The 9,405-nt window shown below is 42.9% G+C and overlaps 2 protein-coding genes across 2 annotated transcripts in view; both read left to right on the top strand.

Annotated features, from left to right (window-relative positions):
* Positions 1–1,175: 1,175 nt before the first annotated feature.
* LOC126483862 (lysozyme-like) overlaps positions 1,176–9,405 on the top strand; it is a 42,393-nt gene continuing 34,163 nt past the window's right edge. The window contains exon 1 of the mRNA XM_050107085.1: positions 1,176–1,238. The gene's annotated coding sequence lies outside the window, so the exon portion shown is untranslated. The remainder of the gene's footprint in view (positions 1,239–9,405) is intronic.
* Positions 1,366–9,405, top strand: part of LOC126483863 (lysozyme-like) — a 287,279-nt gene continuing 279,239 nt past the window's right edge. The window contains exon 1 of the mRNA XM_050107086.1: positions 1,366–1,457. The gene's annotated coding sequence lies outside the window, so the exon portion shown is untranslated. The remainder of the gene's footprint in view (positions 1,458–9,405) is intronic.

The following is a 9,405-nucleotide window of genomic DNA, read 5'->3' as shown; positions in this document are numbered from 1 at the left end:
AAGGTGTTTCGAACCGTTACTATAAATTCACCATGCTTCCCAGCCCTTCCTGCTCACCATTACACTATCAGTGATATGTCGAACAGATTGCTTGCAGTTATACCTACATGAAATTTATGTAGATGTCTAATAACTGTCACTCTACGCCTTTTTTTTATTCAAAATGTTGTAGGCTTACTTGCGTTGCTTAGTGTGATTACTGTACATGAACAGAGAAGCGTGTGTTATAAAAAAAGGGTAATTTAACTCAATGATTTTCGCGTATTTATTATTTTGAATGTGAATAGTATGCGTTGTTTTATTGTTTGGTTAGTGTTTATAAAGCAGATGTTACGCCATTTCGAAATAGGACAGCCAGCTAGAGACGAAGCTTTATTTTCGGATATCTTAGGCTTCATACTATTGCTTGTCAAAAAGATTTCGACGTTCTTGAAAGTGTTTCATGAAGCGGTATGTTGTGTTTCAGTACCTGTGCCGAGCCCGAATCTCGTCCGACACAGAGCGGAATGAAACATCACTGTTTCGATACAATTAGTCCGTTCCAAGCACAGGTGGACTGAAACAGCCTTATTTTGAAAAAACGATACAATTTCTGTGGCTGGCTCGAGATCGAATCTGGTCCGGTTATCCGAGACAGGGACGGGATGAAACACCACTGTTTCGAAACAGTGAACCACAGCCGTTCCGAAACACTGCAACAGTTCCACGTATCGATACACTGTATCGAAACATAGAAACAGTGGCCAAGTCTAGTGAGCAGGTTAGTTGTACAGGTACAACTTTCTCCGAGAGAGAGAGAGAATATCACGCTTGTAATCGAGTCGAGGCCAATGTTCCGCTTCGCTCATCTCGGCAGCTGTCTGGCGGGGAAGAACTGTACACAGAAAAAAAAGAGGATCGGGAGATAATACGCAAATCGGAACAAAATATCGAGCTAGCTGTGAAGTGTGGTGTGGGACAAGCCAACCATCGCCGGCTATTATCCGATACGCGGTTGCAACGTAACGTAGCGGACTGAAGCGAGGTCGGCAAGGTCACGGGTGCTTTTTGGCCGACACGAAGCCTGACGCCACAGGCAACTCCCCCACCGCCCCCCCCCCACCCACCGGTCCCCCCTCCCCCCCCCGGCCTCCCTTCCCGCCCACAGCACAGAAGCCGCGCCACATAAAAGCGACGCCGACGCCGGCGACTCGTCACGTCACACAGCAGCCGCGCGCCGTCGTCACAGCCCTGACCTGGTACGTACCGCAGTGCCTCATTCTCGCTACTGACCTATCTCCTATACGAGTAGTGTGTCTGTAAACTCAAGAGCGAGCAGCGCCTTTGGTGGGGGAAGAACGATGCCACCGGCCTACAGGGACATCCAAAATCTGTTGCCCGTTGTCGGTCTAGCGGTGTAGATCGGCGTGCAGTGACATACGTTGTTTCTGTTCGTGGGATCTTAGTTGCCAGTGTCTGTGAGTTAACTTTGTATACTTACTGATGTACTTCGATACAGAATTTGAAACACGAACAGCTGCTAGCATGAGTTTCTTAGAAGTAGATGCCTTAGGGGTTGCGAAGCAACTCATATCGCTTGATACGGGCAAGTCTTCAGGTCCAGATTGTATACCGGTTAGGTTCCTTTCAGATTACGCTGATATAATAGCTCCCTACTTAGCAATCATACACAACCGCTCGCTCACCGATAGATCTGTACCTACAGATTGGAAAATTGCGCAGGTCGCACCAGTGTTTAAGAAGGGTAGTAGGAGTAATCCATCGAACTACAGACCTATATCATTGACGTCGGTTTGCAGTAGGGTTTTGGAGCATATACTGTATTCAAACATTATGAATCACCTCGAAGGGAATGATCTATTGATACGTAATCAGCATGGTTTCAGAAAACATCGTTCTTGTGCAACGCAGCTAGCTCTTTATTTGCACGAAGTAATGGCCGCTATCGACAGGGGCTCTCAAGTTGATTCCGTATTTCTAGATTTCCGGAAAGCTTTTGACACCGTTCCTCACAAGCGACTTCTAATCAAGCTGCGGGCCTATGGGGTATCGTCTCAGTTGTGCGACTGGATTCGTGATTTCCTGTCAGGAAGGTCGCAGTTCGTAGTAATAGACGGCAAATCATCGAGTAAAACTGAAGTGATATCAGGTGTTCCCCAGGGAAGCGTCCTGGGACCTCTGCTGTTCCTGATCTATATAAATGACCTGGGTGACAATCTGAGCAGTTCTCTTAGGTTGTTCGCAGATGATGCTGTAATTTACCGTCTAGTAAGGTCATCCGAAGACCAGTATCAGTTGCATAGCGATTTAGAAAAGATTGCTGTACGGTGTGGCAGGTGGCAGTTGACGCTAAATAACGAAAAGTGTGAGGTGATCCACATAAGTTCCAAAAGAAATCCGTTGGATTTCGATTACTCGATAAATAGTACAATTCTCAAGGCTGTCAATTCAACTAAGTACCTGGGTGTTAAAATTACGAACAACTTCAGTTGGAAAGACCACATAGATAATACTGTGGGTTAGGCGAGCCAAAGGTTGCGTTTCATTGGCAAGACACTTAGAAGATGCAAAAAGTCCACTAAAGAGACAGCTTACACTACACTCGTTCGTCCTCTGTTAGAATATTGCTGCGCGGTGTGGGATCCTTACCAGGTGGGATTGACGGAAGACATCGAAAGGGTGCAAAAAAGGGCAGCTCGTTTTGTATAATCACGTAATAGGGGAGAAAGTGTGGCAGATATGATACGCGAGTTGGGATGGAAGTCATTAAAGCAAAGACGTTTTTCGTCGCGGCGAGATCTATTTACGAAATTTCAGTCACCAACTTTCTCTTCCGAATGCGAAAATATTTTGTTGAGCCCAACCTACATAGGTAGGAATGATCATCAAAATAAAATAAGAGAAATCAGAGCTCGAACAGAATAGTTTAGGTGTTCGATTTTCCCGCGCGCTGTTCGGGAGTGGAATGCGTATGATTGTGGTTCGATGAACCCTCTGCCAAGCACTTAAATGTGAATTGCAGAGTAGTCATGTAGATGCAGATGTAGATATCCGGAAGTGATGGATAATCGTTTAGCATTGCAAGAAAATATGCAGAATACTAGGAAGAAGAGGTATTTGTGGAGTAACGAGCGTTCGATTCGATTCTCTCTAATGTTATTACAGTTTGTATTAAAGAGGCGGCCCAAAAAGAACTGTTGGCTAATATTACCAGTCCCAATTAAAGGGCTGAAATCCATGCAAACGTCAGCCTCACCCAATAGGGCGCATAAGTAAGGAACGGAAAAATAAGGCGCATGGTTTACTGGAAACGCCACCAAGGAAAACTAATAATTTTGGGAAGAAACCCATCGTTATAGACAGTTTCAATATCACGTAAAATCTTTGATGCTTGTGGAACACTAAATCTGTATCTCGGTCACTATTCACCTGATCCTAAGCCATATTGCTTAAAACATGTGCGCAACAGAATTTCTAAACACTGCTGAAATTTCCTTCGTAGCATGTACACCGATTCTGGACTTCTAAGCAAAAAGCTTGACATTCGAGGTGCTTTCACATATTCATTTTTATTTTTTGGTAAGAACTTTATTTGTTAATCTACAGTAATGTTATCCTCTTCAAAATATTCCCCAATACATGCTATACACTTACGCCAGTGCTTTTTCCAATTCCCGAAACACTTCAGGAGCTGTTTCTTCGGGACAGTTTATACGTCTCTTAACTGTGCGTTTTTAATCTCATCCATGCTTGTAAAACAGCTGTCTTTTAAGGCCTGCTTTGAAATGTTTATACCACTTGTCTGCCATTGGTTTACTCAGAACAGGCTCACCAAAAGCAATATTTACCGTTTCTAAAAATTTCATACACTTTATTCCATTCTTATAACAAAATTTAATACAGATTCTCTAATTTATTTTTATACATTACAGATAATCGTTGATGCTACCAAAACACATGTAACGTTTCTGACAGCTGAGTAAATACCCAATATGCATAACATTGTACACATACTTTTGAGGCATGTTTACAAAGCCAGTGACGAAAACGTAGTGCAAGTCGGACTAATACAACACACAAAATTATAAATATCTGCTTACTTTTTAAACACTCTTCGTGCTGCAAGAATTGTTAGGTTTCAATGCAGTGCTTCAAAGGAAACGTCTACCTCTTGGTAGAAACACAAAGTAAGAACAAGCCTTAAATTTTACAGACTGACTGCATTATATGGGGTTCGTTTCGCGAATAGCAATAGAGGAACATACATTCACATGAACAGACATTCGGTTCTATGTTTGTAGTATAATCCTGACTTCCGTTCTTATGTTAATAATATTTACTCTATGATGTTGTGTTTCGGAAGAAGCTATGGTTTTTTGTATTCCTTATGATCTTAATGCATTTGTCTAAAAATGAAATCAGCCGAGACGTATCTGTCCACAGCGTCGCCACAGAATTAAAGCGCGCGCCGTGGCAGGGCCGGCACGACGTTGTGAAAGCCCGTAGAAGGGCCCTGTGACGTTGCTGGGTTGGCAGAGTGGGGACTCGCTCGCTCACTCTTCAGTTTACCGACAGACTATAGCAGCTTGTCGTCATCACGTGGGATACAAAAGAATCAGGGTAGCGAAGCCCAGGTTGATTCAGCGTTCTTTTTCTTATGGTGAGCCTCCGACACAATTCTGCACCGTCACCTAGTACACAAAACGCCTGCATATGCGTTGAATACTACCTAGCAATCAGGTTTCAGTACCGTCAAACGAGGTGATTTCGGACGGTTTTGTCGTTGTTTTGCCGGCTGCGGTGGCCGTGCGTTTCTGGCGCTGCAGTCCGGAACCGCGGGACTGCTACGGTCGCGGGTACGAATCCTGCCTCGGGCATGGGTGTGTGTGATGTCCTTGGGTTAGTTAGGTTTAAGTAGTTCTAAGCCCTAGGGGACTGATGACCTCAGAAGTTAAGTCTCATAGTGCTGAGAGCCATTTGAACCATTCAACAGCGAACAAGTGTGGCCTGGTGACGTGGATCATTGTCATCCATACAAATTCCATCGCTGAATGGTTGCAAACGGTCTCCAAGTAGCTAAACATAACCATTTCTAGTGAATGATCGGTACAGTTGGACCAGAAAACCCAGTCAATTCTATGTAAACACAGTCCACACCATTATGGAGCCACTTCCAGCTTGCAGAGTGCCTTGTCGACAACTTGGGTCCATGGCTTCATGGGGTCTGCACCACACTCAAAACCTACCACCAGTTCTTACCAACTGAAATCGGGACTGTTATGGGCAGGCCATGGGCTTACAGTCGTCAAGGGTCCAGGCGATGTGGTCACGAGCCCAGGAAAGACGCTGCATTTCTGCAATTATGTCACACAGTGTTGCTTGTCTGTTAGCACTGACAGCTCTACGCAAACGCCGCTGCTCTCGGTCACTACGTGAAGCCCGTCGGCCTCTGCGTTGTCCGTGGTGACAGGTAATGCCTGAAATTTGGTGTTCTCGGCGCACTCTTGACTCTGTGGATCTCGGAATGTTGAATTCCCCAACGATTTTCGAAGTGCAATGTCCCATGCGGCTGGCTCTAAAAACTGTTCCGCGTTCAGAGTCTGTTAATTCCTGCCGTACGGCGATAATCACGTGGCAGACTTTTTCGCATGAATCAGCTGAGTACAATTGACAGCTCCGCAAATGCACTGCCCTTTTACAGCTTGTGTACGCGATACTACCGCCATCTGTATATGTGCGTATCGCTATTCCATGAATTTTGCCACTTCAGTGTACACCGGCACGTCAAGCATAAAACAATCATTACATATAATGCCGTGTATATTGTACCGACTACACATGCTCATGTTCGTCAACAGCTGAATGAAGACTGGCGTAACAGCCAAAAACTGGTTTGTGAAATTAATAACAAATACTGTAGAATATCACACCAGTGTCGTGTGTGTTTTCACTCTTAATAATGCGTTTATAAATCTTTGGGGCGATGTTCCCGCACTATACATAAAAAAGCAGAAAGAATCTGCATAAAAACATGTGTACACTGTTGAACACCCAAAACGCAAGACCCTGAAGGAAGTATCCAAATCAGGTGAAATTTGCAGCATGAGGTTTCGGCGACTAGAGAGATTGATTAGCATTTCAGCACAGGTACACATAATCGACCTCTAGTAGCGCCACCTGCAGGCGCTATGTAAAGGGGGAACATAAGGCCGTGTGGACGTACTAAAATAGGCTATTTTCCTACGTTAAAAATATGGTTCGGATTGTTGTTATCCTGATTGATCATTACATTCAAATAGCATTTACGGTCAATATTCTCACAAAATATCTGTTATTTTTATGTAATTAAAGTTTAAAAATCATTAAATAATCAAGATTTGGTCACGAGATCGAAAAAGCTGGTGACGTCACAGACTAGAAGTAAGACGAAGCTTACGTGTGATATAGTAGTGTTAGCCGAAGTTTCGAAGCTTTTACGTACTTTTTCTGCAAACATCTATTTAGTAATGGAAAAACGCAATTACATCTTTCAAGTAACAACCGAAAGGAATTTTGTGGACAATGATAGTGAAAGTTGGTAAGTTTATGCTCCGCCAATTTAGAGCGGCGAAATGTGCAACGACGGCCATTATTTTCCCTGCTCCCTGCAGCGGCATTAAACTCGTTCAAAACTAAGGAATTGTACAACTTTTGCAAATGGGTCCGTATATTATAACTAGATTGACGACTATGGGTCATGAGCTAAAACACAAAGCACCAGAAAATTATTCTTGGCAAACCTTAGTGCTGATTTCCCTTATAGACACTCAGCAGAGGTGTAAGTTACAGTAGCCATTCCGTGGCGCAACGGATAGCGTAGTAGACTCCCAGTCATGGGGCCATATACCGTATTTTTAAAAGTTGTACACGAAATACGAAATTAGCGTTAGTAAGAATTCATTTGTAGCAGTTGCTTCGATGGTGGTATATATTATAATAGATTCGTATTAATCTTAGTTTGAGAAATGGATGAAAGAGGATAAATGCATTTGCTTTTTGAACAAACAATTCACTTTTTTTGGAAGGCACTGCTAGTAGTTTAGATATAACCATACGCTCACACTACAACGAGGAGTAGGACAGTGAGGCTTAGTATGCAGATAGATATAGAACAATACAGCTTGCAGGTAACGCAAACGTAAGGTCTGTGATGTTTGTGAGTGTAAGCTGATGTTAGTGTCTGAAGCAGACTTACTTCATCTGTATGTAAGATGATGAAACTTGAAAAAGTTTAAACAATAAAGACCCTAGATGGACAGTACGAAGATAAAAAAAACATTATTTGTAATAAAGTAAAATGTATGTGGCCATATTAACTAGAAACGTGACGTGTTTGTATAGCGAATGCCAATGCAAGCTCATATAAACAGCAAGGAAAACGCAATAATATTCTGTTTCTGATCTTTGTGAGGAAATTTTGTAATTGTGATTTGGTTTTGACATGAGAGGATCGTCGAGTCGCTTTACAAATAAATTAACATATTCTTTCGGGTTTGATTCGAACCAGCGATTTATTGACACCATCATATATAATTCGACGTGTTACCGCCCTAACAACTGACCTACCGAATAATTTATGTTAAGCTAGGTAAAAAGACAATTTTCACTAAAGAGTTTAATTTTAGTAAGTGACACCAACCTTCCTTGTAATAGTGGGAAAGCATATCTCGGAGATGAATTGTCATTAAACTCACAGTGCAAATCATTTTTAATTAAGTTAGTGAACTTTTGCGTCCACGTGGTGACAATTTGCCGGTACAGAGGACGACCGAAGAAAGGCAGAAATACTGAATTCAGTGTTCCGAAACTGTTTCACTGCGGAAAATCGTAACACGGTCCCTGACTTCAGCCGTCGCACGGACGCCAAAATGGAAAATATTGAAATAAACGATATCGGAATTGAAAAACAACTGCTATCACTTAGTAGCGGAAAAGCATCCGGACCAGACGAGATACCCTTAAGATTCTACAGTGATTATGCTAAAGAACTTGCCCCCTTTCTATCAGCAATTTATCGTAGATCGCTGGAAGAACGTAAAGTACCTAGCGACTGGAAGAAAGCGCAGGTCGTTCCCATTTTCAAGAAGGGTCATAAATCAGATGCGAATAATTATAGGCCTATTTCGCTTATGTCAATCTGTTGTAGAATAATGGAACATGTTTTGTGTTCTCGTATTATGACGTTTTTAGATAATACAAATCTCCTTCATCATAACCAACATGGATTCCGCAAACAGAGATCATGTGAAACTCAACTCGCCCTATTTGCCCAAGAAATTCACAGTGCCGTAGACACTGGCGAGCAGATTGATGCCGTATTCCTGGACTTCAGGAAGGCATTTGATACGGTTCCGCACTTACGTTTAGTGAAAAAAATACGAGCTTACGGAATATCGGACCAGGTTTGTGATTGGATTCAGGATTTCCTAGAAGAAAGAACACAACATGTCATTCTTAACGGTTCAAAATCTGCAGATGTAGAGGTAATTTCGGGAGTACCGCAGGAAAGCGTGATAGGACCTTTATTGTTTACAATATACATAAATGACTTAGTTGACAACATCGGTAGCTCCGTGAGGCTATTTGCAGATGACACGGTTGTCTACAAGAAAGTAGCAACATCAGAAGACTCGTACGTACTCCAGGAGGACCTGCAGAGGATTAATGCATGGTGCGACAGCTGGCAGCTTTCCCTAAACGTAGATAAATGTAATATAATGCGCATACATAGGGGCAGAAATCCATTCCAGTACGATTAGGCCATAGGTGGTAAATCATTGGAAGCGGTAACGACCGTAAAATACTTAGGAGTTACTATCCGGAGCGATCTGAAGTGGAATGATGACATAAAACAAATAGTGGGAAAAGCAGGCGCCAGGTTGAGATTCATAGGAAGAATTCTAAGAAAATGTGACTCATCGACGAAAGAAGTAGCTTACAAAACGCTTGTTCGTCCGATTCTTGAGTATTGCTCATCAGTATGGGACCCTTACCAGGTTGGATTAATAGAAGAGATAGACATGATCCAGCGAAAAGCAGCGCGATTCGTCATGGGGACATTTAGTCAGCGCGAGAGCGTTACGGAGATGCTGAACAAGCTCCAGTGGCGGACACTTCAAGAAAGGCGTTACGCAATACGGAGAGGTTTATTATCGAAATTACGAGAGAGCACATTCCGGGAAGAGATGGGCAACATATTACTACCGCCCACATATATCTCGCGTAATGATCACAACGAAAAGATCCGAGAAATTAGAGCAAATACGGAGACTTACAAGCAGTCGTTCTTCCCACGCACAATTCGTGAATGGAACAGGGAAGGGGGGATCAGATAGTGGTACAATAAGTACCCTCCGCCACACACCG

The sequence above is a fragment of the Schistocerca serialis genome, chromosome 6 (assembly GCF_023864345.2).
Source record: "Schistocerca serialis cubense isolate TAMUIC-IGC-003099 chromosome 6, iqSchSeri2.2, whole genome shotgun sequence".
NCBI classification, from domain to species: domain Eukaryota; kingdom Metazoa; phylum Arthropoda; class Insecta; order Orthoptera; family Acrididae; genus Schistocerca; species Schistocerca serialis.
This window is presented reverse-complemented; position numbering and strand designations above follow the sequence as displayed.